At 44.3% G+C, this 6,515-nt stretch overlaps 1 protein-coding gene across 1 annotated transcript in view; it reads left to right on the forward strand.

Moving 5' to 3' along the window:
• Window positions 1–2,209: 2,209 nt before the first annotated feature.
• LOC307045675 (uncharacterized protein) overlaps window positions 2,210–6,515 on the forward strand; it is a 21,512-nt gene continuing 17,206 nt past the window's right edge. The window contains exons 1-2 of the mRNA XM_079691498.1: window positions 2,210–2,451; window positions 3,218–3,461. The gene's annotated coding sequence lies outside the window, so the exon portion shown is untranslated. The remainder of the gene's footprint in view (window positions 2,452–3,217; window positions 3,462–6,515) is intronic.

Consider the following 6,515-nt stretch of genomic DNA (forward strand, 5'->3'; position numbering starts at 1 on the left):
TCATGTGATTGGGAATGCTACTGGAGGTGACTGGCATTTCTCTCTGGGTGAAAACGTCAGGAAGAGGTAAGAAGTTGTCGCTGTCCAGTGCTGAAACTTCAATTCCAGGTATGACATGAGATGGCACCATTTTTTTCTGATTCATTCTGTCTTTCAGGTTGAGTTTAGACATCAGCGCTTCGGAGCAGAAGGTAGCGGTGGAACCAGGGTCCAGGAGGGCATAGACTTGAAAGACTTGACTGCCTTAACTTGCACTGGGACAATGGACAGCACATTCTTTTGTTCTCCGGCCCCTATGTGGCCACATAACTCTGCTGTGGTTCTGCCTGCTACATCAGAGGGCCTTCCAGTCTGTTTAGTTGGACCATCTTTAACATAGATGTGCAGGGCACTTGGGTGGGCTTGCTTGCAAACTCTACAGATGAGGCATTGTTTACAGTCTCTACTAATGTGGCCTATGGAGAGACAGCCAAAGCATATGCCCTTGATCTTTACAAAGTTCAGCTTGTTCCTATGTGTTTCTTCCAAGAATTGTTTACACCGTTCCAATGTGTGCTTGCACCTCCAGAAGGGACAGGAGGGTTCAGGCTCTGTTTCTTTTGGGGAAATAGTGACACCTGTGGCAAAACTGCTGTCATATGCCTTTGAGATCTGCGACTTAACAGGACATCTAGTCTTTACAGCCACCTTTCCTTTGGCAGCTGACTGGTCTTGAAGGTCACCAAAATCTGGGTCTGCTGCTATGCGAGCTTGCCTTTCAATGAAATAGACAAGGTCTAAAATCCTTACTCTACGACTGCGCTCTTCTTGCAGTGCGTAAACTTTGCTGCGCCATCTCTCCCTGAGCTTGTATGGTAGCTTAAGCACCATGCTTCTCATGTTGGACACTGTGTCTAGTTCCTCCAATTACTCCATAGCGTTGCAACAACTCCTTAGAAACATGGCGTAATCCTGCAGCGACCTTGAATCTTCAGATTTAACTAGGGGCCAGGATAGAGCTTTTTCCAGGTAAGCACAAGAGGGGTTGTATTCGTTCCCAAAGTTTTCCTTCAGTAAACTTCTTGCTTTCTGATAGCCTCTGTCTGGAAACATGTATTCACAGCTTTTGACTAGACGGTGAGCTTGGCCTCTTGTAAACTGTATAAGGAACTGCAACCTGTCTCTGTTGTTGTCTGTTTTGTTTTCAATACAATGTTCAAAAGGAGTGAATAAAGGACTTGTACTCCAGAATGTGTCCATCAAAGGGTGGAATATTTCCTTGCGGCAGCGTCGAGAGAAGTTGTTGTTTCACAAGAATCCTCGTCAAGCTGCTTGGATTCTCCATTGTTTGAATCATGTGGTCATCCTTTGCTGTGCTGGGCGTAGGGGGGCTTTGTCCTTGTGGCAGAGTTGGCTGTGTGTTTTGGGGTATGACAGGTGGAATATTGTGCACTGAGGTTGGTTGTGGCTGATGCTGATCATTAATGCTGTCTTCATGATGAACATCAGGCCAACTGTGTGTGTTATCTTCACGGACATTAAAAAAGGGAAAGTGAAGTGGGGCGCCTGCCTTGCTCCTAACAACTGGAGCACCTCTGTCATATGGCTGAAGTGAAATATCTGGCTTTGTATCTACCAGTGTGGCAGCTGCTGCTTCAGCCTGTACAGGGCTACGCCTGGCTAATTCCTTGTCTTTAAGGTAATTAATTTTGGCTGTGTTGGCTGCTATTTCTGTATGTAATTCTAGTGTTTCTCTTCTTTTTTGTAATATTTGTTCCTGTTCTTCAATGGCATATTTTTCTTGTAACATTGAAGCTTTGGCCAATAAGGCTGCTCTCTCTGCCTCAGCATTGATGCGTAGTGAGGAGGAGGAAGAGTGGCTGGATGTTATGGACATCATTGAGTGTGTATCCACCTCGCTCAGACCGCCGCCTTCATTTGCATATTCACCTTCTTCAGCTGGCAGACCTTCCACTTGAGTCAAGTTGAGTGAATTAGCAGTTATCCATTTTGTAACTTTGGCAAGGAATGAGATTATGTGTGTACATCTCGGCTGATACCATTTCTCATCGTCCTCTTTTCTTGCGCTCACATCCAACATTTGCGCATATGAGACATAAAAAAAGAAATCAACCGAAAGTTCGTTAAACTTCAACATATTCCCTTCGACTTCATCCAGATATTCCTTATCGGTCATTGGGTTGTTCACAATGTTCATTCTCCGTGTTAAATGTGAAACTGTTCCTGATCTTGATGAACGCAGCTGCGCCGAAGCTTCATCCATGTCTTCAACAGGTGGCGATTCCGCCTCATCAGAACTCGCCATTTTTAAACCACTACAAACTTCCAAAAAGTGTTCAAAACGTTTGGAAACAGTTCTTGTTATTTCCGTTATCCTTGTAGCCTATTTCACAATTTAACTCAGGTTACTTCATAAGTTCATTCATAAGAGGCTGTATTTCACCTCTTCAGGTATTCTTCCAAACGAATAATCCTTCAGTGATGTTTGATCTGAAAGCGCATACCTCCTCCGAAGTGTTTCTTTATTTGGTCCGCCACGCGTCGGGCCGGCGTTTCCTCTGTCTTTGATTCCTACGACCTCTTTAATCCTCCAATAGTCCTCGTGTTTCCAATCACAGCGCGTCATTGACTAATTGTAGTGGCCAAAATCATATAGAAGTTTGTCTTGTAACCTTCACCTCAAAAGTTATTGTTCTTGGCCACATGTAGAGCTTAGGCCTTGGGAAGCAGTGTCAGACTCGCAGTATAAAATCCACTGGACGTTTCGGTTGCTTTTCAAGGTTTATTTCCAGCAAACATAAACAAAATACGAAAACAATATTTAACATAAACTTAAACAGCAGATCCTAATAATCTGTCTTTTGCTAAGTATAAGGTTGCGTCTGCGTGTCAATGACGGTATTGCTGCTGCTCTCCCGTCACACACCGCACCTCCAACTTAAAGCCTTAGCCCCGCCCCCTTCACCTGAGCAAAGCACACCTCTCACTGAAAAAGAAAAATGCATTAATAAAGGTTCCAAATAAATCAAAACTAAATAAACTTAAATGCGGCTCCTACACCCTATATTTCAAACACGCTTGTTCTAAACTCGCTTCCATCTACTTTGGACATAATGTGTGATCTTAATCTTTTTAAGGATACTTAGATATGTGCTGAATCAGCTGCATATTCTGCGGCTTGCCAGTGAAACATCTCATTAAACCCCCCACCCCCCAGAGGAGAAGGTGTCTTTCAGCAGGACCGAGTCTCACCGGGGATTCCCGAAACCAGCCGAGTGAGCAGATCCCGACATATTCTGAACACCATCCAAATGTTGAACCGGAGTCGTGAAGTGCTGCTCTTGAGGGGGGCGAGGTTGGAAGAGAGGGAGACGACGAGGGAGAAAACCGGCACCGTTCACGCACATTATTTCCTCCTCTGAACGCGTCTCTGCACACCGCGACCGGGACTCTACAGAAAGGTGAGATGCTGAGCCATGTTTTTCTTTTTCCTAACATGCATGTGATGCGATTGCTAAAATGTGACCGGTGCACGAAGGGTTAAATTCTGCAGCTTTTTTGGTTGATGCGCTTCTCAGCTATCCCGGCCCGGAGGACACTGATCAGACATGAGGATGCGAGCTTTATCAGCGAACACACATTAAACTGTCACTGAGGGAAAGGTGTCCAAACATGTTCATGCGGTGGGAGCCGGCTTCGCCATCATTGGATCATTTTAGATGTGTTTCATTCATTTCCCAGCCTCCGGTTGGATTCTAATGTAATGCAGATGTATTTTGTTGCATGGTGTCAAATGTGTTTCGTTGCCTTAACATCTTAAATGGAAGCAGGTAACATTAAGTTGGTCATTAGTGCACCTTAATTGGAAGCATACAAAAACTGCCTTATTTTTATTATCATTATAGGATAATTAGGCTATGCTTTATAGACGTATTTCATTATCTCAGCAGCTGCTTCCTCTTCATATGGAAGTCAACTGGTCTATTAGGTGATATTTAATGTACAGTTATCACTTCAGTAGCATCCATTATGTGAGGATGCTCCATTGCTCCAGCCTGAGGCTCTTGGCGGTGAATCTCCGCCTGCAGGGTGCTGCTCACACGCTGTGACCAGAGCTGCATGAAGGCCGAGCCACAGGAGAGCAATGGCTGTATTTAATCTCTTTTTTCTTTTACCTTTGTCCAATTCCACATCTCCCCTGCTCTTGTCCGTGTGTCAATACTGTTCACAGCTCCTCCCTCATCATGTCTTCTGATTTGGCTGAATCTGACAGGTGCAAGCAATATGGTGGAGACCTTCCTTATCCTTTAGTTTGCTGCAGCAAGATTTGGATACAACAGGTTTTTAGCTGCTACAGGCTTCCTCAATCAGACACACTTGAGACTTGATATGATCTGGTTTTCGTCTGGTTGTTTGGGCCTCTTTCCCCTGCATCATTATGAAATGTTATATAGGTTGCAGTGAGGCAAATTTGTAGTTTTGACATTTGGGATAATGTCAAGTTTTAGAATTTTGAAAGCATCTCATTTCAAGCCCCAAATGTGTCTGTGCACCTGAAGTAAACATTCAGCCATTTTCAATTGTTCCTCTTGACGCAGCAATCCTGTTTTTTCTTCTTTTGGATTCCTCATGATTTATAGATATCTTGCGCTCTGAGAGGAGGGCACAGCATGTGCATCTGAGTGTTAGTAAGTTTGTTTTTCAGCTCACTTCTAGCATGCCTCCTCACTGTCAGAGGGACCCCACGTCGAGCCATGTCTCCTCATCACTTGTGCAAAGAGTAAGGTGAAAACGAAAGAGAAATGATGAAGGGGTTAGGACACAGAGGTGGCTTTGTAAGGACCCCACATCTGCAGTCATTGAAGGCATTTCCGCCTCTTTAAAAGCCTGCGGACAAAGACCTGCCTGTCCTTCCAGTCAGCAGGGAGTTTGGAGTTAGAAGGAACACAGGCACAGGCTTTGATTTCAGAGTGGGATGCACAGGCTTAGATTATATAAGATAAAGAGGTGGAGAGGATGAAAGAGACATGATAAAAGAGAGACAGATCCAGAGAGAAAAGGGGAAACGAGAGAGATGGCAGCCAAGGGTTTCGGGGTTGACAGGAGGGATGGCACGTAGCTGTCAAACAGAGGCATGTAAAGTTCAGGGAGGCATCAGAAGATGACAGGGAGGCTTCAACAGGGTCATGATGTTGGTAAAATAACACTTTAAGATGTGACATCAAATGGAAGAAAGGAGGAAAGAAAGAGTGAAGGGAAGGAGGGTCAGGAAGAGATAGCAGATGGCATATTTGTCCATGCTCTACAGCCCAGAGGGCATTGTGTGTTATGCTCATAATATACAGCTATAGCTTATTGCATGTTTGTGCTCAGCGAGTCGAACACTTTTAGCTTTGGCCTCAAATGCTCAAAATCTCAGAGTAAAGAAGAGTATTTTTACAGATTTCGCTTCACAGATCTTGTGTGGAAACACCAGATTGGCTGCGGTGACTCCACGAGGCCCACTGCTGTGACAAACAGATGGAATAGGTTCACTTTTTATCTCTTCGGAGACAACCTCAGATTTCCGTGTTAATTAAATGCTGATGGTAACAAAGGTCAACCGCTTAGTTTTTAGTCTTTAGTTACAATCAGTGCATGATGCAATGGCCTCACATGAGGTGTCACACCCCTGAGAAAAAGGCTAAAAGATCCAGAAACAATGAGAAGTGCAGGAATAAAATGACAGTCATTTGATCTGTATGGATGACCGTTGTGAAGGAAAGGAAAGGTGTGTTTGCCAAGAGACACGATTCTGTGTGACGCAGCATTGTTTCATATTTTATTTTACAAAAAACCATCAGTGGGCTTTTGGGCTTTGGCCTAGTGGGGTTTGCAGATGGCAGATTCACTGCAGAGGGCTCTGAGACATTCTGTGTAACAGCAACTTTAAAGGTCAGATGAGGATGCAGACAAATGTACATTTTTCCATTTAACTATAAGAGAAAATAGCCTCTCTGCTCAGGTTGTTTAGATTACTCATATACAAAGAGGCGGACATACAGGAAGTTCCCACATACATCTCTACACAGTGTGAAGATGACCTAATGCTTCGTCATTTCCACTGGGAATAGTGTGTCTTGTGATGTCTGCTGTGTTTACAATGACACACTTTAATCTTCGGTGCATGTTTATTAGCTGCTGCAAAGTGTGACTGTGAGCACTGCAGGTGTTCCTCCCAGTCCCCTCCTGGGCTTTCAAATGAAGACCGCAGCAAAATGTCTTTTTGCAGAAACTCTCTTGATGTGTTGCCTCAGTGTAGCAGAAGGCACTTCACCTCACCATATTCCCCTCAGTGTTGCAATTCATCTCGATTGGATGTCATAGTGCGGTGTAGGAAATGTGTTTGCTGTGTACCGCTTCCCGTCCTGGACACTTCCAAGTCATCCTTCAGACCTCGACGGGGTGGAGACTTTGAATTATCTGGAGATTCATGAATTATTCTGCCTTTAAAATCAGGCATATAATCAATACAC

This window comes from Notothenia rossii (assembly GCF_949606895.1).
Source record: "Notothenia rossii genome assembly, chromosome: 7".
Lineage (NCBI taxonomy): Eukaryota > Metazoa > Chordata > Actinopteri > Perciformes > Nototheniidae > Notothenia > Notothenia rossii.